At 45.1% G+C, this 26,416-nt stretch overlaps 1 long non-coding RNA gene across 1 annotated transcript in view; it reads right to left on the bottom strand.

Moving 5' to 3' along the window:
- The window catches only part of LOC144739902 (uncharacterized), a 34,106-nt gene extending 8,620 nt beyond the window's left edge, over positions 1 to 25,486 (bottom strand). Inside the window, exons 1-3 of the long non-coding RNA XR_013589538.1 lie at positions 25,376 to 25,486; positions 14,777 to 14,896; positions 6,778 to 6,999 (exon numbers count right to left, since the gene is read on the bottom strand). This is a non-coding gene — a long non-coding RNA (uncharacterized LOC144739902). The remainder of the gene's footprint in view (positions 1 to 6,777; positions 7,000 to 14,776; positions 14,897 to 25,375) is intronic.
- Between the last annotated feature and the right edge of the window lie 930 nt (positions 25,487 to 26,416).

Genomic DNA, 26,416 nt, shown 5'->3' with positions numbered 1-26,416 from the left:
ATCTGCTTTCTGGATTTTGGCAATTGCCACTCGATAACGAGTCTAAACCTAAAACTGCTTTCCGGACACCTGGGGGCCTTTTTGAATTCAACCGTTTGCCCATGGGCTTACATTCCGCTCCCGCCACGTTCCAGAGACTCATGGAATTGGTTTTGTCGGGCCTCCAATGGGATACCTGTTTGATTTATCTTGACGATATTATCGTCTTTAGTCGGACTTTCGAGGAGCACCTCCAGCGACTGAGAGCGGTGTTCCTCAGGATGCGTTCCGCTAAGCTTAAATTTAAACCGGCTAAATGTTTTCTGCTTCGGGAATCGGTCAGGTATTTGGGCCATATCGTCAGTCGTTCAGGGATCTCGACGGACCCTGCTAAGACGCATTGCGTCAGCTCATGGCCAACGCCAACCTCGGTCACGGAGGTTCGTAGTTTCATTGGTTTTGCCTCCTATTACCGTCGTTTTGTCAAGCAATTTGCCACCATAGCCAAGCCCCTGCACGCTTTGACGGCTAAGGGTGTGAGGTTTCACTGGGGGGCAGAGGAGGAGGATGCGTTCTGCTCCCTCCGTGACGCTTTGGTGCAGGCTCCCCCCTTGTGTTACCCCGATTTCACACAACCGTTTTTGCTTGACACGGACGCCAGCAATACGGGTATCGGGGGGGTGCTCTCACAGTTGGTCGGGGGGGTTGAACGGGTGGTCGCCTACGGTAGTAGGGTTCTTTCCCCCGCAGAACAACGCTATTGCGTAACTCGTCGTGAATTGTTAGCCATTGTGTTCTTTACACAGCAATTCAGGCCGTATCTTTACGGCCGTCATTTTACGGTCCGGACGGACCATGCGGCTCTACAATACGCTATGCGCGTGGCGCAGCCATCGGGCCAATTGTCCCGATGGTTGGAGGTCCTTCAAGACTACCAATTCACGACGATTTACCGCAAGGGGTTGCGGCACTCAAACGCGGACGCCTTGTCGCGGTTGCCGCCGTGCACGGACTGCACATGTTTGTTGGGATCAGCGCGGTGCAAACCCCCGGTCGCCGGCACCCCGGGAGTTGCGCTCGCCGCCACTGACACCCCGGGAGAGGACGCCCCCACGGGGAGGGATTCGCTGTTGTCGTTGCCCCTCATTGAGTGGGGCCGCCTCCAGATGTCCGACAGCTCCCTACTTACGCTGCGTCGGAAAGTTGGCGCTCCCGAACAAGGGGAGGCGCGGGTCGGTTCCTGGGTGTGCAGACAGGGCCTGTTGATGAGGTGGGACAACATGTCCCGGCGTCACGTGCTCGTTGTGCCTGTTGCTATGCGGGGTAGGGTTGTTCTGGCAGCTCATGAACGGCTCATGCATCTGGGTTTTCACAAAACGCTCGCCCTAATCCAGCGAGACTATTATTGGCCGGGGATGGGTAACGACGTGGCGAATATTCTTAAGGGATGCGTAGGGTGCGCCAAAAGGAAACCGCCACCATTGGCAGCTAATCCACCGCTGCAATCCATTCAGGTTTCGCGTATAAACGAATTGGTAGCGTTGGACATCTTGGGGCCCTTTCCGGTTACACCAAGGGGAAATAGGTTCCTGCTGGTTGGCGTGGAATACTTCACCCGATGGCCTATGGCATGGCCGCTCGCCAACCAGTCGGCTGCGGCGGTGGCGGACGCCTTTGTCCAGGGTTATGTGTTGGACAAGGGCGCCCCCGAACGCTTGCTGACGGATCAAGGGAAGAATTTTTCGAGCGTTTTGTTGCGCGAGGTGTGCGACCTGTTGGGTACAAAGAAAGTGCGTACTTCCCCCTACCACCCGCAGACTGACGGGATGGTTGAGCGTCTGAACAGAACGATTACGTCTATGTTGTGCCAACAGGTCTGCGACGATCAGGTTGATTGGGACTTACAGGTGCCGGGGGTACTCGCGGCCTATCGAATGGCCCCTCATGCGGCGACAGGGTTTTCCCCATTTTTTCTTATGTATGGGCGGGAGGCCGATCCGGCCATGGACGTCCAACTGGGGATTTCCCAGCCACGTGCAAAATCTAAATTGGCAGACCACATCAAATTTAATATCGCCAAATTGACTGAAGCGCGGGAGGGGGCAAGGTTGAATTCGCGGTCGCGGCAAATTGCAAACGAGAAATTGCATGAGCGGAGGGTGCATACGCATGATTGGAAACCAGGCGATAAGGCCTGGCTGCATTGTCCACATGCACCGTTGGCTACGTCCCCCAAGTTGTTGAGACCTTGGAGGGGACCGGTGGAAATTGTGCGGGTTGCACGGCCCCAGAGTATACAGATTAAATGGGGGAAACGCCGTTGGTATGTGCACCCCTCCCGACTGAAGCCCTATGCGGCACCGTGTGACCCCGTTCTGTGCCGTGACGACCGGGCGTGTGATGTGACCGTCGACTCGGGGAGGGAGGTGTCGCAGGCTGATCCTCACGTGTCTCCACCTGACCCACCCCCAGGTGCCTCGGGCTTGACGGCTGCTGACCGTCGAGAGCCTGAACCCCGGGGCACGCACGAGTCCTCGATGCCTGGCCGATGTCTTCCTGAACCGCCGGCACCACCGGACGTTCAACCGCGTCTGGTGCCGTACGACGGACCGGCAAGGCGGACTCGGGCTAGGTCTCAACAATTTTCATGAGGACGGTTTTTTTTGTGCTCTACACCGAGCTCGCCCGGTGTTCCCCTCTGCCGGGGTAATGTCCCGTTGTAGGGACGCTCGGAAGAAAAGGGGACACTGCACGAGTCGAAAGAAAAAAAAAAAATTTCCATTTATTTTTTTTTGTATACACATTGCTATTGTCACTCGCCGGTTTGTATATATTGTTCTATTGTCGCGGTGGCATTGGTTGAGGGTTGCGGATGGTGGTGTTCGCGTCGTGTTGTGTTGTTAGCTTAGTTGTTGTGTTGTGTTACGGGGCACACAGGGAGGGTTTGTATATTTTTGTAGCAGCCGGGGCGGCTGCGAGCTATGTGGTAGGGGGTGATGTAGTGGTGGTATTGACGTGCGCCGACTGTGACAGTGATGGATCACGGGGCGGCGCGGGGTGCGGGGTTGGGCACGCGTTGTGGGCGTGGTGTGGACGCGCGCGCCGGGAGTGACAGATGACGGGGCGGCGCGGCGTGAGTGGTGAGGCACGATGAGATGTGGGAAAAGAGGATCGTAGCCAGCGCCCGGCGATTGGTCGAATAAGTGGGTGCTCGCAGCGACGTCCGCAGGTGGGGTATAAAGGGGGACGCGCGAGAGCACTCGGGGAGAGTTACCCAGTTGAAGACCCGAAGACGGAGCTGAAGACCTAGTGCATCCGAGTAGCTCAGTGGCGTTAGTCGCCGAGTAGCTAAGTGGATGTTGGTCATCCGAGTAGCTCAGTGGGCGTTAGTCGCCAAGTAGCTAAGTGGGTGTTTGTCACCCGAGTACTAAGTGGATGTTGGTCATCCGAGTAGCTCAGTGGCGTTAGTCGCCAAGTAGCTAAGAGGATGTTGGTCATCCGAGTAGCTCAGTGGGCGTTAGTCGCCAAGTAGCTAAGTGGGTGTTTGTCACCCGAGTACTAAGTGGATGTTGGTCATCCGAGTAGCTCAGTGGGCGTTAGTCGCCAAGTAGCTAAGTGGGTGTTTGTCACCCGAGTACTAAGTGGATGTGGGTCATCCTAGTAGCTCAGTGGGCGTTAGTCGCCAAGTAGCTAAGTGGGTGTTTGTCACCCGAGATACAAAGTAGGTGTTAGTCACCTGTAACCAAGTTTGATAAAATAAAGAGTGTGTTACCCGTGAAGTCGTCTCCCGCCGAGTTACTACATTACAAAAACATCGTTATAGCTCATCAGATTCATCCAGTATAAATAAATATTCAAATTAAAATTCTATTGACATCTGTGCGAATCTATGGATTTCTGTGAGTTTTTGGGCCTTTGAGTGTATGGATCTCTGTGTGAGGCTATGGGTCTCTGTGCATGTCTATCGGTCTCTGTGAGTATGGGGTCGCTGTGTGAGTCTGAGTGTCTGTAGTAATGTATGAGTCTCTGTTGGAGTCTATGGGTTTCTGGGTATGGTTGTTTGTGCGAGTCTTACATGCACAAATTTAACTTAAAATAGCCATTGAGGGTTGCGGAATCCAAGTTGAATATTAAGTTCCCTGCAGTGCAAGCCAGCTCTCTAGTCGTGTCATCAAACAGCCCCTTTAATTCTTTATAATAATAAAATAGACTGACTCCAGGAGATCCACACTGAGTCACAGTCAGGTCCTGAATTGTTTTTTTACATTTTCGACGAATATATGATGAGTTCTTACACAAGTGGAGGGGGGGGGAATTCGAGAGACTTGCACCGTTGTTTCAACTGCCATAGAAACAAACTGGTGACCTTAGGATCATCGCAAATCCAGTGTGCTAACCATTACACTGTGGCAAATCACCCACACGCTCACTCACCGAGCTACACGCTCACCTGTACACACATTCACTCACGACCGCAGCTCACAACACTTCTCTTTCTGCTTCTTCTCTTTTACTGACCCCATGCATAAAACATCAAGGTGCCTTACAATGGGGGGGGGGGGGGGGTAAGAAGTGGCAAAGTTAAAATTCGAGATGCTTTCTTAAAAGATAAATATTTTTAGGGGGGACCTGAAGGCCCAAACTGAACTAGACTCCCTGACCAACTTTGACAGAGTTCCAAAGTCCAATGGCCACCGAAGCAAAATCCCGGTCGCCCATGGACCACTGTGAGCTTTCTTCTCGCGACACAGAGATCTAAATCAGCGATTCTGATGATGCAATTTACATGAAAGTGACGCTTCACAGTGGACGTTACAATTCCCGCTGATGGCATTACTACTATAATAGCCCAGAAATGTGTGTAATGCACGTGACGTCACTCCACATACCCCCTCCCCCGTCATTAATAATAAAATAATCATGAGCGGGTGGATTTTTACACTCACGCGGAAGGCCGAGTGGAAAGATAGTTTTTTCGCAAAGTTGCTTCAAATATGACGTTTCTTTACAGAAAGTAAAAAATAAATATACGCAGCAGTGCTAAATCCGTACGTGACGTCACTGCAAAAGAGACACCCCCCCCTCATTCATAATCATGAGCGGGTGGATTTTTACATTCCCGCAGGTTGATTGGAAATAATTTGTTTTACGCAAATTAACTTTAAATTTGACGTTTCTTTATTGAAATGTAATCAAATCAATATTTCTACGCAGCAACAAAGTGTATTTGGTGTCTTTATTTATTTCTTCAGCACTTGAAACAAAAGGTAAGTCTAATTTTTGCTTCTAAATTATTATAAAAGTAGCCTATAGCCCGTCCAAGGACGGGTGTATTGCAGTTAATCTGAAATATTCAATCGAAAATAAAGACCCGCTCATGATTATTAATGAGGGGGTGGGGCCAGGGTCCACATGAGTGACGTCATCATGCCATGATTATTGATGAAGGGGGGGAGCTCCATGTGGAGTGACGGAATCCGCTCATGATTATTGATCAGGGGGGGGAACTCCATGTGGAATGACATCATCCACTCTTGATTATTAATGAGAAGGTGGGTGGCGTGGTCCACATCAGTGACGTCATCCGCTCATGATTATTAATTAGGGAGTTTGTGTCCCGCGCGTGACGTCACTCCACATGCCGCACCCCCGCCATTAAGGTAGAGCAGAATTATTATTTGTTGCAAATTCGCTTTAAGTTTCACGATTCTTTATTTAAAATGAATCTAATAAATAATTCTACGCGGCAACAAATTGGATTTGGGGTCTATATTTATTCCTAAGATAAGTCTAATTTATGCTTCTACATTTTGGTTAAATAGACATTTCTCGGTGATTTTCCAGATATTGTATTGCAATCCAATTTATTTGCACCCCAGCGGGCGAAAGCAGAAAATAATAAAGTATCAGAGCAGTGAATTAGAACAAATTGAAGGTCAGTTATATACAGTGCTACAGTGAAATGCAGTGAAGTGTTTTATGACATAATTTCGTGCAAGATTCACTGCCATTCAATTAACACAAGATACAATTATACTCTGCTAATTTTTTTCGTAAATATTACAGCTTCCGTCCTAGGATGGGCAAAGAAGCTATTTTGATAAGAGTAGGCCAATGTGTGTTGCTGTCACGGTTCAAATTTTCCAAATTCACAAATGACCGACAAATTCCTCAATTGGCATTCCACAAAGCAACATCACAACATGTAGCTACTGCAGACTACTGTATGTGCTGTACTGCGCCTTCGTGATAGCCTTGCGCTGTAAGCCTTGCAATTTTACACCTCCCCCTTTTATATCGTTTAGAAAATACGTTGTCACTTCATTATCAACACCACCGCTACCCGACTAGCGTTGCCTCAACCCACACTCATGTCGCTGACAGCATCGTCTGCCCTTTCTCATAACCGTCGCCTCTCAACCTTCACCTCCACCTAACCCAGTACACAAACTACTTTGTATCGCGCATAAAGAAATGTTCTGTACTGTGGAGTACAATATAGTAATTACGCATGATATTTTAGTGATTTTATTTTCATAATGTACTGCTAATAATGTTTTAACGTTTACTGCCGAAACTAGTATTGAGTGTAGTATTTTTAGTAATTGAATGTAATGTTGCGGATACGTCTAGGATGAAGATGCACGCATTAACACGGCTTCAGCATTGTTTAGTCCTCGTGGCAAAATTGCGTTGATTTACGTCGTTTCGGTATTCGTTGTCGCACATTTAAGGAAAGCATCCCCGACATAAACCAGGGTATTACTGTCAACTAAATTATTATTATTCAAGACTTACCACCTCACGTGTAGGTCGTCGCGATCGCATGCTAGAAGCTTGCACATTTGCCTGTTTCTCATTACGAACGTGTCCCAAGGCCTTGTTCAGATCACCTTGAGTGTGGGCCAAGGCAACTGCGTGCACGGACAGTGACCCACACTCGGCGCGGAGACGTGCCACCACCCCACGCACCTCGCGGCTGTACAGGTACATGTGGCGCACACTCACATTCACCTCCACCTGTCAGGAGGACAGAAACAAGAGTTAGGGACAAGGACATTTTTATTATTGTTACACTTCCTGACCCAGAAAATCCTAAGTCTCAAGAATATTTTTAACGAGGGTCATGCCATTTTTTTGGCAGCAGGAGGGGATGATGATTGCATGTGTCATCCGAATTCAGTAATTTTGCAAGTAATTTCCAGCATTGGGATAGATGAGCAATACATGTTCAATTGGAAGGGGTTTTTTATTTTCTGGGAGGAAATCCATGTGTAGTGAGTCCAACTGAGTTGCAGAATTATTATTTGGTTCTTTCGGTTAAGTCACGTCTAAAGATAAAATAATAAATTAAATTAAATAATAGAATACGACGTTTCGATTGCAACACAAGCAATCATCATCAGGTATAATGAAATAGCGACATAATATCTAACCAGAAAACTATAGACAGACATATTAGCAGACAGATATCACAAGATACATACATAGCGAGAGCAACACAGGTGACAGAGAGGGGTGATCGTCTCTGTGGGGTGGCCTTAAATAGACAGAGGGGGGGGGGCGGAGGCAGAGAGAGGGAGGGGGGTTAGAAAAAATTAGCATATCAATGAGTGGTCCAAAAGAAAACGTGGTGCTGCGAGTACGATGGCACAGCAAGCAAGCCTGAAAATCAGGAGAAAGACACACTAAAATTAAATAACCTAGTAAAATATCGAAATGTAATGTAATACAACACAGAGGGTCGGTCAACACACAATTAACGCATAGCCTGGTTGATTACGTATTTCAAAGATTGCTAAGTTAGAATTTAAGTGTGAACATTCTAAAGAGGACACAGGCAGAGAAAACAAGTCGCCAGAGAGAGAGAAAAAAGATAAGCTTAAAACTTCCCCGTAGAAGTGGTTCAATCTTAATTTTAGAACTTTCGTGACTGCAGGAATTATTATTTGGTTCTTTCGGTTAAGTCACGTCTAAAGATAAAATAATAAATTAAATTAAATAATAGAATACGACGTTTCGATTGCAACACAAGCAATCATCATCAGGTATAATGAAATAGCGACATAATATCTAACCAGAAAACTATAGACAGACATATTAGCAGACAGATATCACAAGATACATACATAGCGAGAGCAACACAGGTGACAGAGAGGGGTGATCGTCTCTGTGGGGTGGCCTTAAATAGACAGAGGGGGGGGCGGAGGCAGAGAGAGGGAGGGGGGTTAGAAAAAATTAGCTTATCAATGAGTGGTCCAAAAGAAAACGTGGTGCTGCGAGTACGATGGCACAGCAAGCAAGCCTGAAAATCAGGAGAAAGACACACTAAAATTAAATAACCTAGTAAAATATCGAAATGTAATGTAATACAACACAGAGGGTCGGTCAACACACAATTAACGCATAGCCTGGTTGATTACGTATTTCAAAGATTGCTAAGTTAGAATTTAAGTGTGAACATTCTAAAGAGGACACAGGCAGAGAAAACAAGTCGCCAGAGAGAGAGAAAAAAGATAAGCTTAAAACTTCCCCGTAGAAGTGGTTCAATCTTAATTTTAGAACTTTCGTGACTGCAGGAATTATTATTTGGTTCTTTCGGTTAAGTCACGTCTAAAGATAAAATAATAAATTAAATTAAATAATAGAATACGACGTTTCGATTGCAACACAAGCAATCATCATCAGGTATAATGAAATAGCGACATAATATCTAACCAGAAAACTATAGACAGACATATTAGCAGACAGATATCACAAGATACATACATAGCGAGAGCAACACAGGTGACAGAGAGGGGTGATCGTCTCTGTGGGGTGGCCTTAAATAGACAGAGGGGGGGGCGGAGGCAGAGAGAGGGAGGGGGGTTAGAAAAAATTAGCATATCAATGAGTGGTCCAAAAGAAAACGTGGTGCTGCGAGTACGATGGCACAGCAAGCAAGCCTGAAAATCAGGAGAAAGACACACTAAAATTAAATAACCTAGTAAAATATCGAAATGTAATGTAATACAACACAGAGGGTCGGTCAACACACAATTAACGCATAGCCTGGTTGATTACGTATTTCAAAGATTGCTAAGTTAGAATTTAAGTGTGAACATTCTAAAGAGGACACAGGCAGAGAAAACAAGTCGCCAGAGAGAGAGAAAAAAGATAAGCTTAAAACTTCCCCGTAGAAGTGGTTCAATCTTAATTTTAGAACTTTCGTGACTGCAGGAATTATTATTTGGTTCTTTCGGTTAAGTCACGTCTAAAGATACAATAATAAATTAAATTAAATAATAGAATACGACGTTTCGATTGCAACACAAGCAATCATCATCAGGTATAATGAAATAGCGACATAATATCTAACCAGAAAACTATAGACAGACATATTAGCAGACAGATATCACAAGATACATACATAGCGAGAGCAACACAGGTGACAGAGAGGGGTGATCGTCTCTGTGGGGTGGCCTTAAATAGACAGAGGGGGGGGCGGAGGCAGAGAGAGGGAGGGGGGTTAGAAAAAATTAGCTTATCAATGAGTGGTCCAAAAGAAAACGTGGTGCTGCGAGTACGATGGCACAGCAAGCAAGCCTGAAAATCAGGAGAAAGACACACTAAAATTAAATAACCTAGTAAAATATCGAAATGTAATGTAATACAACACAGAGGGTCGGTCAACACACAATTAACGCATAGCCTGGTTGATTACGTATTTCAAAGATTGCTAAGTTAGAATTTAAGTGTGAACATTCTAAAGAGGACACAGGCAGAGAAAACAAGTCGCCAGAGAGAGAGAAAAAAGATAAGCTTAAAACTTCCCCGTAGAAGTGGTTCAATCTTAATTTTAGAACTTTCGTGACTGCAGGAATTATTATTTGGTTCTTTCGGTTAAGTCACGTCTAAAGATAAAATAATAAATTAAATTAAATAATAGAATACGACGTTTCGATTGCAACACAAGCAATCATCATCAGGTATAATGAAATAGCGACATAATATCTAACCAGAAAACTATAGACAGACATATTAGCAGACAGATATCACAAGATACATACATAGCGAGAGCAACACAGGTGACAGAGAGGGGTGATCGTCTCTGTGGGGTGGCCTTAAATATTTTTTCTAACCCCCCTCCCTCTCTCTGCCTCCGCCCCCCCCTCTGTCTATTTAAGGCCACCCCACAGAGACGATCACCCTCTCTGTCACCTGTGTTGCTCTCGCTATGTATGTATCTTGTGATATCTGTCTGCTAATATGTCTGTCTATAGTTTTCTGGTTAGATATTATGTCGCTATTTCATTATACCTGATGATGATTGCTTGTGTTGCAATCGAAACGTCGTATTCTATTATTTAATTTAATTTATTATTTTATCTTTAGACGTGACTTAACCGAAAGAACCAAATAATAATTCCTGCAGTCACGAAAGTTCTAAAATTAAGATTGAACCACTTCTACGGGGAAGTTTTAAGCTTATCTTTTTTTCTCTCTCTCTGGCGACTTGTTTTCTCTGCCTGTGTCCTCTTTAGAATGTTCACACTTAAATTCTAACTTAGCAATCTTTGAAATACGTAATCAACCAGGCTATGCGTTAATTGTGTGTTGACCGACCCTCTGTGTTGTATTACATTACATTTCGATATTTTACTAGGTTATTTAATTTTAGTGTGTCTTTCTCCTGATTTTCAGGCTTGCTTGCTGTGCCATCGTACTCGCAGCACCACGTTTTCTTTTGGACCACTCATTGATATGCTAATTTTTTCTAACCCCCCTCCCTCTCTCTGCCTCCGCCCCCCCCTCTGTCTATTTAAGGCCACCCCACAGAGACGATCACCCCTCTCTGTCACCTGTGTTGCTCTCGCTATGTATGTATCTTGTGATATCTGTCTGCTAATATGTCTGTCTATAGTTTTCTGGTTAGATATTATGTCGCTATTTCATTATACCTGATGATGATTGCTTGTGTTGCAATCGAAACGTCGTATTCTATTATTTAATTTAATTTATTATTTTATCTTTAGACGTGACTTAACCGAAAGAACCAAATAATAATTCCTGCAGTCACGAAAGTTCTAAAATTAAGATTGAACCACTTCTACGGGGAAGTTTTAAGCTTATCTTTTTTTCTCTCTCTCTGGCGACTTGTTTTCTCTGCCTGTGTCCTCTTTAGAATGTTCACACTTAAATTCTAACTTAGCAATCTTTGAAATACGTAATCAACCAGGCTATGCGTTAATTGTGTGTTGACCGACCCTCTGTGTTGTATTACATTACATTTCGATATTTTACTAGGTTATTTAATTTTAGTGTGTCTTTCTCCTGATTTTCAGGCTTGCTTGCTGTGCCATCGTACTCGCAGCACCACGTTTTCTTTTGGACCACTCATTGATATGCTAATTTTTTCTAACCCCCCTCCCTCTCTCTGCCTCCGCCCCCCCCTCTGTCTATTTAAGGCCACCCCACAGAGACGATCACCCCTCTCTGTCACCTGTGTTGCTCTCGCTATGTATGTATCTTGTGATATCTGTCTGCTAATATGTCTGTCTATAGTTTTCTGGTTAGATATTATGTCGCTATTTCATTATACCTGATGATGATTGCTTGTGTTGCAATCGAAACGTCGTATTCTATTATTTAATTTAATTTATTATTTTATCTTTAGACGTGACTTAACCGAAAGAACCAAATAATAATTCCTGCAGTCACGAAAGTTCTAAAATTAAGATTGAACCACTTCTACGGGGAAGTTTTAAGCTTATCTTTTTTCTCTCTCTCTGGCGACTTGTTTTCTCTGCCTGTGTCCTCTTTAGAATGTTCACACTTAAATTCTAACTTAGCAATCTTTGAAATACGTAATCAACCAGGCTATGCGTTAATTGTGTGTTGACCGACCCTCTGTGTTGTATTACATTACATTTCGATATTTTACTAGGTTATTTAATTTTAGTGTGTCTTTCTCCTGATTTTCAGGCTTGCTTGCTGTGCCATCGTACTCGCAGCACCACGTTTTCTTTTGGACCACTCATTGATATGCTAATTTTTTCTAACCCCCCTCCCTCTCTCTGCCTCCGCCCCCCCCTCTGTCTATTTAAGGCCACCCCACAGAGACGATCACCCCTCTCTGTCACCTGTGTTGCTCTCGCTATGTATGTATCTTGTGATATCTGTCTGCTAATATGTCTGTCTATAGTTTTCTGGTTAGATATTATGTCGCTATTTCATTATACCTGATGATGATTGCTTGTGTTGCAATCGAAACGTCGTATTCTATTATTTAATTTAATTTATTATTTTATCTTTAGACGTGACTTAACCGAAAGAACCAAATAATAATTCCTGCAGTCACGAAAGTTCTAAAATTAAGATTGAGTTGCAGAAGTTCTTCTTCAGAGGCAACACAGTGCATCGCACGCCGTGCTCTGCTAGAGCCGGCATCACTCTGCAACACACACGATGCTGTCCGGCACCATACAGTGACATCCCCAATGTCACTCACTGCACATGTGTCGAGTAGTATGACGACATGACATCATAAGCGCTGTGAGGCTCAATGACGTCATGTCACGGGAAATACTTAAGGGGGACCCCGTGGCGAAAGCGGGGTCGTTGTGGGAGCCCGGGATGGTGAGCGTCTTAAGAAGGTCTCTCCTGCTCTTGACCGGACGGTGTTGGCTGATCCCCCGTCCGGGTTCTACGAGTAGGAGAGCCGAAGATACAGCCAGGGGTAGGGCTCAGAGAAGTCTGCAAGAGCCGGTTAAGATTACGTGGGGTGCTGCTCTCCTCGGTCGGGTGGTGTTGGATAAGCCCCCATCCCAACTCGAGTGAGAGGCCAAGAGATAGCCCAGGCTAGGAATAGATAGAGCCTGACGTCCGCGTCAAGGACTGAGTGTAGGGACACCTACCTCTGGTGTGTTTTGTTACCTCTGTGTTAATAAACTGGCGCAAGCCCTTACTAAGAGTTCAGTCTACGAGTCGTCCATGTACAGCAGGTGGAGAACATACACACTCCTCAATTAAGCCCACAAATCAACTATGCATCATAACGCTGGCTGTGGAAACCTAAGTTTATGAATAAAATAATTGACGTGGCTCAGCGGTAGTGCATTTGCCACTTGTTGCAGAGGTTTGCGGTTCTATTCCGACAGGCCGTCCTGGTTAATACTAAGATGTACGAGCCGTAAAATAAACGCCATCGGCTTCACAGGGGACATCGAATATCCCGTTAAACACGTAGGCTTTCACGACGAATATCATCCATAAGAGGTTTGTTTTGTTAGATCGTGTAAATATATGTGTCGTTAAAATCCACCACCACCCGACACAGCCAACTAGTAAGGGTTGTAATGTAAACAGAACATGCCAATTTGTCACTAGTACAGCACACTGGTGTGTTGGAGAGCCAAGCCACAACATTTACAATCTGAGTACGATGTTTTGCCAGTATTACAACTAGCTTCATCAGGCGACAGACAGATTTGTGGAGAAGTCCACCTGTTTTGTTCCTTATATAGAGGCGTAGATGTGGTGACCACACTTCACGCTCTTGCGCAAAGTGGAGGGGGGGGCGATTAATGAGTCAACGTACATTATGCATGTGCATTATACGAGCCCTTTAATCTTGTCCTTCCAGTCCATTGTGTGTATTAAAATAGCCGTATCAATGACAATACTATATTCTATCAAAAAAAATAAAAAATATATTTTGAAACAATCTTTTTTATATGTTATGTTTCGGCTTGGGTCTAGTTGTCAACGCTCAACTTACGTAGGCTGTAATTGACCACGGTCCCTTATATTATGGCAAGCCTCGGGGCCACTTCCTGGAGTTGTGGAGTTCTGCCATTACTCATACGGTACATTTCATTAAAGCGTGTTTAAAAAAAAGTATTTTAAAATATTACTTATTCAAAAGAAGTTTTAGCATCTGTATTATTAGTGCTGTTACCAATACCTCAATGAAGCCCTCATATATTGCTCATACATGTGCAATAATACAGGTCGATGACAAGCGACTGTGTTCATTCAGACGCTGTCTTTCCGACAGACCTGTTCTTCACCTGAGGACGGCTGCTTGCGTTGTGGCCGAAACGTCGTGAAAATTGTATTTTATTATGTTTTATTTTTATTATTTTATTATTTCCCTTCTACGTGACTTTACCGAAAGAACCAAGAAGAAGCGACTGTGTCTCCGTCTGTTTATTTCTTCGTTATATGGACAGCTCGCGTTCCGCTCTCTCGGACGTTCCGCGGCGCGTCGCGTGAGCTGGCGTCCCGCTCTCACGCCATTCTCTCGCTCACGGCGCGTCGCGTGAGCTGGCGTCCCGCTTCCCCGCTCCCGCGCACCGCTGGCAGACGGCGCGCTGGGAGCCGTCTCCGCGTCGCCACGTGGCCGATGGCTCACGGAGACCCGCGACGTGGTCCAGCTTCCAGCTCTCACCAACTGACCTCGAGCCCCTTCCGGCTCTCCATTATATCCCCTTCCCGCGTCACCCAGACCCTTAAGAACTTTCCAGATAATACCACCCCCTAGCGCCCGCGGGCTCCACCCTTGAACCCTTTACCCGATGGCTCGTGTCGCCTTGATGGCTTAGGGGCTGGGGCGGCGAAGCCCCAGCCTACGCTCGCATTACACATGTAAGAATTAAAGCTGTTGGGAATGCATCCCCATATATACAATTGTCTAATGAACTCCTTTATGCGCCGATTTGATTAGTGGCCACTTCTCCAGCATACACATTTTGAGCGCTAAGCGAGGTCTGCCTGTACAATAATTTTCACTATTATTATTCAAGCATACAAATACCTCTCTAGACGTGGGCAGCATGGCTCGACCTCTGGTCTTGCTCCGTGAATTGCCGGCATTCTCGCAGACGCCCCATGCCTCACTGCATGCAGCTAAAGACATGGCTGTACTCTCCAATTGCTGTCAAATGAGAAGAGAGTTTAAGACACCATGAAGCACTTTTCTTGACACTGCAACATCACCACACCATCTTGACTAGTTTTACCGTGTCAATGACCACATATGCCAATGCAATTTATATACAGTGAGGGAACAAAGTATTTGATCCCCTGCTGATTTTGTATGTTTGCCCACTGACAAAGAAATGATCAGTCTATAATTTTAATGGTAGGTTTATTTGAACAGTGAGAGACAGAATAACAACAACAAAATCCAGAAAAAACGCATGTCAAAAATGTTATAAATTGATTTGCATTTCAATGAGGGAAATAAGTATTTGACCCCCTCTCAATCAGAAAGATTTCTGGATCCCAGGTGTCTTTTATATAGGTAACAAGCTGAGATTAGGAGCACACTCTTAAAGGGAGTGCTCCTAATCTGAGCTTGTTACCTGTATAAAAGACACCTGTTCACAGAACCAATCAATCAATCAGATTCCAAACTCTCCACCATGGCCAAGACCAAAGAGCTCTCCAAGAATGTCAGAAACAAGATTGTAGACCTACACAAGGCTGGAATGGGCTACAAGTCCATCGCCAAGCAGCTTGGTGAGAAGGTGACAACAGTTGGTGCGATTATTCGCAAATGTAAGAAACACAAAAGAACTGTCAATCTCCCTCGGCCTGGGGCTCCATGCAAGATCTCACCTCGTGGAGTTGCAATGATCATGAGAACGGTGAGGAATCCGCCCAGAAATACACGGGAGAATCTTGTCAATGATCTCAAGGCAACTGGGACCATAGACACCAAGAAAACAGTTGGTAACACAGTACGCCGTAAAGGACTGAAATCCTGCAGCGCCCGCAAGATCCCTCTGCTCAAGAAAGCACATATACATGCCCGTCTGAAGTTTGTCAATGATTCAGAGGACAACTGGGTGAAAGTGTTGTGGTCAGATGAGACCAAAATGGAGCTCTTTGGCATCAACTCAACTCCCGTGTTTGGAGGAGGAGGAATGCTGCCTATGACCCCAAGAACACCATCCCCACCGTCAAACATGGAGGTGGAAACATTATGCTTTGGGGGTGTTTTTCTGCTAAGGGGACAGGACAACTTCACCGCATCAAAGGGACGATGGACGGGGCCATGTACCGTCAAATCTTGGGTGAGAACCTCCTTCCCTCAGCCAGGGCATTGAAAATGGGTCGTGGATGGGTATTCCAGCATGACAATGACCCAAAACACACGGCCAAGGTAACAAAGGAGTGGCTCAAGAAGAAGCACATTCAGGTCCTGGAGTGGCCTAGTCAGTCTCCAGACCTTAATCCAATAGAAAATCTGTGGAGGGAGCTGAAGGTTCGAGTTGGCAAACGTCAGCCTCGAAACCTTAATGACTTGGAGAAGATCTGCAAAGAGGAGTGGGACAAAATCCCTCTTGAGATGTGTGCAAACCTGGTGGTCAACTACAAGAAACGTCTGACCACTGTGATTGCCAACAAGGGTTTTGCCACCAAGTACTAAGTCATGTTTTTCAGAGGGGTCAAATACTTATTTCCCTCATTGAAATGCAAATCAATTTATAACATTTTTGACATGCGTTTTTTCTGGATTTTGTTGTTGTTATTCTGTCTCTCACTGTTCAAATAAACCTACCATAAAAATTATAGACTGATCATTTCTTTGTCAGTGGGCAAACGTACAAAATCAGCAGGGGATCAAATACTTTTTTCCCTCACTGTATGTAAAACTGCTCAATTATTTACAACTAGCCTTTAGCCCGTCCAAGGACGGGTGTATTGCAGTTAATCTGAAACTTGCAAGTGAAAAGCAGACCGCGACGTGATATTCATTGCATCAATGCGTGTGCAATCTGTAAGGGCGCAGTGACACAGACCTATTTCATTTTAAGGTTATAATCCCTTGTTCATCATGACGTCCTTTTTACTTTGATGTCTCAATAGCATTACGGAGATTGCTTGACTTGAGGGTTTTGCCTTTGTAGTGAGGTTTGTAAGTTAACGCTGAGGAGGGGGGAGGAGGCACCTCGGCCCCCCATGTGGAGTGACGTCAGCCGCTAATTATTATGAATGGGGGGAGGTGTCCATTTGGAGGACGTCACCTTATGATTATTAATTAGGGGGGCTGTTCGATGTGGAGTGACGTCACCTGCTCATGATTATTAATTAGGGGGGTGCGTGCTCCATGTGGAGTGATGTCATCTGCTCATGATTATTAATGAGGGGGGCTGTTCGATGTGGAGTGACATCACTTACGCATGACTACACTATGTGTAACACAATTTTTGTTCCTGGGTAGTAAGTGTTATTTTTTAATTGCTTCTGCCTAAAAAGTATAGAAAATGGCTATTATTCCCCACAAACTTTGGTTTTGTGACCAGGACAGTGATATTTAGAAATGTACCTATTTTCAATGAGAAAACGGGCGAATTTGTGTCTTTTCGTTCACATAAAGTCAGAAAAAAAACATATGAATCGAAATTAACATGTATTTATACTAAAGTAATACAAAAATTATTACAAAAGATTTAGAAGTGAGTAGTTTTTGAAGATTTACAATTATACTGTAAATTACTTTCATGAATCAGCCCCCAAATGTTAGCCTCCCATCATGTTCTCATTATACTGTCCTTGGTAGCGGCGTTCAAAGTCCAGTATATCCTGGTGGAAGCGCTCGCCCATTTCCTCCGAGTGCGCTGCCATATTCTCCTTGAATTTATCAAGATGAGCATAAAGGAAATGGACTTTGAGGGACATCCTACAGCCCATTGTGCCATCGTTCTTCACCAGTCTCAACCAGCTCCACATAGTTTTCGGCCTTGTGATTTCCCAGGAAGCCCCGAACGACTGCGACAAAGCTGTTCCAAGCCGCTTTCTCCTTACTTGTGAGCTTCTTGGGGAATTCATTGCACTCCAGGATCTTCTTTATCTGTGATTCGACGAAAACACCAGCTTTCACCTTTGCCTCAGACAGCTTCGGGAAGTACAGTGGAACCTCGGTATACAACCGCTTTGGAATACGTCGAATTTGGTATACGTCGTATACGTATAAAAAATATATCTTGGGATACGACGTCTTGCTTGGGATACGACGCCTTTGCTAAAACTTGTGTGGGTCGGGATGAGTCACCGCGTACAGTACCCGCGTATGCCCCGTTCACGACTGAAACAAAGCGAGAGTGGTGGGGTAGCGGGGGGAGGCGGGGGACGTGGGGGGGAGGGGCGGGGTGGCGTGGCGTGGGGGAGAGGGGCGGGGGATGTGGGGAAAAGGGGCAGGGTAGCGTGGTGGAGAGGGGCGGGGGACGTAGAGGAGAGGGGCGGGGGACGTGGAGGGCTGCCCCCATGGAGGGCCCCAGGTCGAGGCGCGTGCTACTTGCGGGGTTGAGACACGCCACGTGGCCAGCGCAGCTGCCAGCAGCGCGGTCACGTGGCTTCTGTAAGCATTTTCGTAATTAGTGTCTAAATTATTTTATACAACCCCATTAATGTATAATATGCCATATAAAATATCATTTATTTTCCTCTGGAACGGATTATTTCCTTTCCCTTTATTTCTTATGGGAAAAAATCGTTTGGTATACGTCATTTTCGGTATAAGTCCTACCTTCTGGAACGAATTAACGACGTATACCGAGGTTCCACTGTAGTCTTGAAGGTACTTGAAGGCTGCCGACTCCTTATCTACAGCTCTGACAAATTGTTCCATAAGGCCCACTTTGATGTGCCGTGGTGGCATCAGCACCTTCCGGGGGTCCACCAGTGGCTCCCACTTGACGTTGTTCCTCCCCACAGAGAACTCGGTCCGCTGTGGTCAGTCCCACCTGTGGTAGTGCGCCTTGGTGTCCCTGTTGTCCCAAAGGCAAAAATAGCAGGGAAACTTGGTAAAACCGCCTTGGAGACCTTTCAGGAATGCCACCATTTTTAAGTTTACGATGACCTCCCTGCCATACTCATCATACTTCAAGGCATCCAGCAAGGTCTTGATGCTGTTGTAATCCTCTTTGAGGTGCACCGAGCGAGCCAGGGGAAGAGACGGGTACTTATTACCATTACGGAGCAGCACGGCTTTGAGGCTCCTGGATGAGCTGTCAATGAAGAGGCGCCACTCATTCTGGTTACAGGCGATTCCGATTGCCTCGAACAGACTGGTCACATTGTGGCAGAAGCAGAGCCCATCTTGATGGGTGAAGAAGCTGCAAAAAGGTTGGTGACGCTTCCTCTGATCTGCGACTTGCACACTTGCAATCAACCAGTTTCACTGCTTGAGCCGAGACATCAAAAGCTCAGCATTGGACTTGGTGAGACCAAGATCTCTGATCAAGTCGTTGAGGTCTTTTTGGTTTCTCTCCTCGGCTCCACCTCTGAAAATGTCATCTGGATCTACATCTTCCTCGCTCTCTGACTTGCATTGAAAATTGTAAAACATTTTAAAATAAAAAAGTTTTAAAAATTTTTATATTTTATAATATAAAATTCCGAGCAACAATTGTCCATCTTACATTCCATAGTTTTTTTGCATTTCTGGCAGGTGAAATGAGGTGCCCAGGGTTTGTCTTGATCCCCGACAGGCATGCCGAAATATCGTAAATATGCCTTGTGGGCCTCACACATCTTAGCAGATGCTTCAACAGGTACTTTTTCGCTCTTGTATTGATAAATTGGCCGCAGACATAGCAAAATGCGTCTGCCGGATGCTTGCAGCCGCTTAATGCCATCTCAGAAAAATGCAGATATATATCCACTTCGGCAGCTGGAACTAAACTGAACTGGTGGGCTTAAGGCCCCTGTATTTATACTAGTATTTATATTACTGGAAAGTTCTAGAATGTTCTCGAAGTTACTCCAAGTTTACTCCGCACTGAATCTATCTGGAATGCTCAATGAAAATAGGTACATTTAAAAATATCACTGTCCTGGTCACAAAAGCGAAGTTTTTGGGGGGAATAGCCATTTTCTGTACTTTTGAGGCATACGCAATTAGAAAATAACACTTACGACCCAGGGACAATTTTTCTTACAGTGTTATTAGTAAGGGGCAGGGGGAGTACTCCATATTGAGTGAAGTTACCCGTTTTGGATTATTAATGAGGGGAAATGGCGGAAACAGGATTTTCAGGTAGGGGTGGCAACTCCTCCAGCAATGAAAAATGATAGTTGTTAGTAAGTAAGGACTTGTCCCTTGCTTTTTATTCGACGCGTGTGCGGCGATGTGTGCAGCCATCAATCGAGGGTCGAATTCGAACTGTGTGTGATCGGCATCGCGCTCACTTAAGATATGCCTTCAGGGAAGTCGTGTACTGTATACGCAACTGCGCACAATTCTGTGAGTCACTTATAACTGCTTTGACGTTACTTATTGCCAATTATGGACTCAGACTATTGTCATATCATCTCATAGAGTCCCTGGCACATAATAGTATGCTATACAGTGGCAGTGGGGGTCGCAAAATGCCGATTTATTATTAATAAACCCCAATGATCCGATCGAAATTAGGGATTTAGATCGGATCATTGGGGGGGGCACGTGCCACCCCACCCCCCACTAGCTCCGCCAGTGAGGAGGGGTGGGGGGTCCATTTGGAGGACGTCACCTGCTCATGAATATTAATGAGGCGGGCTGGTCGATGTGGAGTGAGGTCACGAGCGTTAAGGACAGACATTCCTGGGTGGTTATTTACAATAGTTATTTTGGTTAGACTACATAACAAACTAGCCAAGATTATGTCATAAGACTCTCCAAAAAGGTGAATTATCATGTCCACAAGCATATAACGTGCTAATTATTGTTGTTTGAGCTCATTGGTACATCAGTACACTTGGTTAATATAAAAAATAAAATTACGTAGAGGGACAGATATTTGAAGGAGACATTGCTTATTTATTATTACTGTACTTATATTCTGCACAACGATGCTACAAATAATTTTGTCTGGCATGCATAACATTCTCCACATGTAGAGCCACTTATAAAGTGCTATATAGTGCTATATTAGTAGTAATGTACATGTGGAGTATGATAATTAGCTGTACACATATACAATATTATATAGTATACTAAATAAAATAATTAATACTGTATCGTCATTGTGAAAAATGTAAGTCCAATAATAATCCAATAATCCGCGTTCCTGTGGGGGATCAAATCGTGGGTCCTGTAACCTGCGGTACACCGTGGAGAGTCGTTAAACAATCCCCGTGAAAACATGTTTACGCTGACGTATGCTATGGATTATGGGATGAATTAACTGCACAGTTGCATTCATTATATGAAATAAAATCACTGATTTTTTTATTACGCGTTTTCTAACACCCAAATGGTGCAACATCTTCCATGTGCATAATAGAGGTTTTTTTGGGTTAGATCACGTAAATACAGAAATGTGTCGTTAAACCCGCCACCACCTGACACAGCAAAGTAGTAAGGGTTGTCACGTAAACAGAACATGCCAATACGTCACGAGTACATCACACCAGTTTGTTGGAGAGCCAAGCCACAACGTTGACAATCTGAGTACGACGTTTCCCAAAAACCTCTATTATGAATTATATTGGTCGCGAAAGCCTACGTGTTAAATGTTTCATGTGGGTCTATATTAGAAGATGTCCTTGCATTACACCGTATTGGCGGTACACCGCTGGTGCGCGGTACAGTATCATAACAAAAAATTTGGAATACATTTAAATTTTCCCGCAATTCACAACCCCGGTCAGAAAATATTGCGTCTGTGCGTCAAAATCAATCGGAAGACCAATGTTATGAGCAGCTGAACACAAAGCTTCACAGTCCGTTGCCGTATAGCAGCACCCAGTCTGATTGCGATTGACTGGCTCCGTGTTCCAAAGGCAAGATTTGACTCCTCGTGCCCTAGACTTGGTCGGACGGTTCTTCGAATAATTTCCGGAATCATTGCTCGTCGGACGGTGGTATTAAAATATTATAGGACTCAGGGTGTCATCACATGTTCGAATGGGGAAAGTAGCCACTGAATCTAAGTGCACCTTGTGATGGAGAGTTCTGCAGCTCACTCAAGGGGCAACAGCGACATCGTCAGACTGCTTCATGAGGACCACCGTTATCTTAATTTGGAGCTTTCGTGACTACAGGAATTACTCTTTGGTTCTTTCGGTAAAGTCACGTATAAAGATAAAATAATAAATTAAATACTAGCATACGACGTTTCTCTAACCCCTCCCTCTCTCAGCCCCCTCTGTCTATTTAAGGCCTTGCCACAGAGACGATCGTCAAATAGTCCCCATAATCTGTATGGTGTGGGAAAGCACTCATTCAGCTGTGGATTGATCAAAGGGTTGCACGTGTACACGTGGGAAAATCATCATGATTACCATAACAATGCAATACCAATACCAACAGCATGACTATTGTTGTCATTACAATGACATCATTATCATCTCCCCCATTGTCGGCATCCTCATAACCTCCTCCAACAATCAACATCATCATAGTCATCACCGCCATTATCATCGTGATCATGAACGTCATAATCATTATTGTGACTATCATAATCATGTAAATCATGAACGATTGTCACCATTACCAACACCATCATCATCATAACTACCCCAAACAACAACCACCATCATCAACATCATTACCCCTACCAAAATAAATACAATCATCACTCACAATGCTATCACTACCATCAACATCATCATTACTAACGTAACTTTATCTGTGAAACATCCTGTTGTATTTAAAACAGGTATTCCTAGAATATAAAAAAAATCACACAACCGGTTTCATTAAGCTATAATATTCTGACATTCATGTTGATTCCAATGACTGCTACGGTATATGGGCATTTCAGTCGGGCAGAATGTAACAAAGACAAAAGATCCCTGCATAGCCTCAACAGACCGCAGGGGCAAGTGCTGTTATTGAACACCTATGAACGCCAACACGGCATAAAATGGGGTGTTTTGGACACATTTATCTAGTGATATTACACACCACACCAGGAACTCATTTCACTTTGAGTATATATGGGGGGGCGGGGGAGTTCAGCACCGGTGGAAATATTTGCCACCAATGTTGGCCGTGAGCGGGAATCAGGTCAACGGATTTGTCGCGCAGTGCAAAATCCGCCATACTTCTACACAGACGCCGCCCAGATCGTTGAAACAATCGCCAAGTCGCACGCTACCGCGTCCACCACCACAGCCAACAGTGGACACGCGCCCACCACGCGCACGATCGCCCATCGCCCTGTGCCATGACATCATCAGTAGTCGGTTGGTGTCTCTCCCCCCTGGCCTGGACTCGAACAACCCGTGTGTGCGCAGAGTCAGCGGAGCCATCCTTCACGCGAGACGTTTCAACCGATCTCGCGTCTACCCACGTGGACATTAAAGAAGACCCCGTGGCTCTTTGTGATAAAAGCGGCAGACAACCCCAGTGACCCGGTACAAAACAAACAAAAACATCCCACTACGGGTCAATAAGTGTTCGTGCCTTCGCCATATTCTCCCGCACGTGGCTGGTTCACGAAGCGACTTCACCGCACCATGCCGACCGGCCAGCCCGGCTCGGCGTGCCTGTAAATGAGAGCGATGGATCTCCGATGGTGGACCCAGCAGGGATAATGCTAAATCATAAAAGGGATAATAAGATCCACCTTTAAGCCATATAGCCTTCTGGCTGGTGGGGGGGGGGTATTCTAGGCGAGCAACCCTGAAGGCTGGCAGAATGTTTATTGGGTTGCTGTTGCAAAAACAATGTCTTTCTAATGTTGACACACCCGACTGTATAAAGTATACATTTTTGGCCGAGTTTACCTAGGGCAGCTAAGTGAACGTAGATTCTGACGAGGCAGGGTGCAGAGCATGAGCCTGAGAAGCATTCACAGAGGATGGAAGCCTACTTTCTGTACTGCCTCCAACAATTACTTTCCTCTCTGTGCCTATGTGTTACTCTCTCTCTATGTATCTTGGTGATATCTGTCTGCTTATATGTCTGTCTATAGTTTTCTGATTCGATTTTTGTTGCTATTTCATTTATACCTGATAATTGGTTTTTTACCCTTCTATCTGGCAACAAAACTGACACCTTTTTACAAGGAGTCATGTTTGCATAGACCGCAATACCTGCAGTCATAATACAAACAAAAGACATAACTCTGATAATGTGCACTGTCCTTGAAGTTGATAAAAAGGTGTCAGTTTTGTTGCCAGATAGAAGGGTAAAAAACCAATTATCATATTTTTACTGGCAAATGAGGTTCTCATTTATACCTGTATGTTATTATTTAATTTATTATTTTATCTTTATACGTGACTTTACCGAAAGAACCAAAGAGTGACCACCGTTATGTTATGCTGTACCGGTGTTGTATTTATGATACTTGATATCCAAGTAAATACATGCTAAATACTTCCTAACAGATCGCGTGAGCACAGCTAGTCTATACTGATACAAACCCAAAAGACGACATTGCTGGATTACGGAAGCAAATCGCGAATCACAAATTCCCGAATTACAGGGATTTGTAGATTACCACATCGCGAATTATTGGATTTCTGCTGTAACAAAAGACATTACACGCCTCCTGCACATATATATGTCCCTCTACGTACAAAACAACTATGTATATCGGCCTTTTGGGAGCGCATCTCAGACAGCATGGGTTCAACGCAAGCAAACTCTGGACCGGTTTTGACATTCAGTGTCTCCATCAGCAGTCCGATTTGGAAGAAACCACAGCTGAAACTTTCTAAATGGTTAGTAGCAATTTCCACTGTCGACGAGTGCTCATTTGTGTGTCGCGTATTTACAGGTGTCGAGGTTGACCCGATTCGAACAGAGCGTCCATTCGCCAATCAACATCTGGTAGCACGCAAAAAAGATCCTCCATGTCGCCTTAACAGACTGTCGGGGCAAGTGCTGGTAGCGAGCAGCACCCACGAAGGCCACACGAGGGGGCGGCCAACACCACGCGCGACCGCGTTTGTCTCCCAGTGGCGATGTTTCTACACACCGTACCAGGTTCTTACATTGAAACCGAGTCGACCTAGGAGAGGCCCAGGACCGCTAACCACGACGCTACCCCTCCCCACGCACACACAATTCTGGCTCTGACTGATGCGGGACGCTCACTGCCCGTGGTGTTCTCGTGTCGCACCGCGTGTGTGGACGCGCTGGCGAGATGGTAGCTACGTCGCTTGGTATACAGGAGGTCGTCGGTTCTATCCCAACCCCGACTTCGGCTGTATATTTTGAGTTTGCGTGTCTCTCTCTCTCCCCGTGTTCGCGTGGATTTTTTTCCGGGTTTTCCCCTCCACATTAAGAATCAACGCGCGTTTGGCTGCTATAAATTTACACGCGATGATACGCCACTTCCGTTGAAGTATAATGTGGTAGTCAGGTCGATTCTGAAAAAGAGCTTTAATACAGCTCAGTGTGGAGCCTTAGCTGGTAAAATATAAAACATACTGAATATAGTTTTGAATAGTTTTAGTTGACTGTTACCTCCACCGCTGTCTCCACTCGCCCCGCGTCTCTCCGGCAACCAACCGCGCGGCGACGTCACGCATCGAGTCCCGATCAATGGGCGAGCGGCGCCTCACACAGCGCCTTGCCACACCCCCGCCCCAGCAGGTTGTGCGCACTACTTTTGTAACATTGAATGCGACTTTGGAGTTAACTTAAATTGTAATTCGATTTGACTCAACTGAATATTTTCAAACTCTGAGAACGTCCTTTAAAAACATTTGAGCGTATGACAAGATCACTTCATTTTTTGTCCCGGAGGCGGAAAACAACCGCTTGCACGCCATCTCGGCGTGATGACGCGAGTGGGGAGACATCGATTAACAACACTTGAATCGATTCGAAGCCGACGACAATTGATTTCCAAGAGAGCTGCCGTTCGCCACTCAGTGGTGGTGACGTCACCACAGCGCTTGTGCCAGGCTAGGTGCATCTTACGGCTACATGTACTCATCTTCTTGGTTCTTTCGGTAAAGTCACGTAGAATGGAAATAATAAAAATAAAACATAATAATTCTCACGACGTTTCGGCCACAACGCAAGCAGCTGTCCTCAAATGAAGAACAGGTCTGTCATTTCCCATAAATATGCTAAATTCCTCTTGATATCTTCTTGGTTCTTTCGGTAAAGTCACGTAGAAAGGAAGTAACAAAATAATAAAAATAAAACATAATAAAATAATTCTCACGACGTTTCGGCCACAACGCAAGCAGCCGTCCTCAGGTGAAAACCAGGTCTGTCGAGGCGACAGCGTCTGAATGAAACAGCACACGTGCTTGGAGACTATATATAAGCTGGATTGGAAGGGGGGAAAGGGCGCCTTGACAAAATAATATGCATATCAAGAGGAATTTAGCATATTTATGGGAAATGCAGGTATGTGATTAGTATTACTTATGCCCGTGCATTATGCAGGATTAGCAGCATCAAAGGGAGGGGATATGGGAAATGCAGGTATGTGATTAGTACTACTTATGCCCATGCATTATGCAGGATTAGCAGCATCAAAGGGAGGGGATC

The sequence above is a fragment of the Lampetra planeri genome, unplaced genomic scaffold, assembly GCF_965212315.1.
Source record: "Lampetra planeri unplaced genomic scaffold, kcLamPlan1.2.h2 scaffold_178, whole genome shotgun sequence".
In the NCBI taxonomy this organism is placed as follows: domain Eukaryota; kingdom Metazoa; phylum Chordata; class Hyperoartia; order Petromyzontiformes; family Petromyzontidae; genus Lampetra; species Lampetra planeri.
The sequence above is the reverse complement of the archived record's forward strand: the minus strand, read 5'-3'. Positions and strand labels throughout refer to the sequence as shown.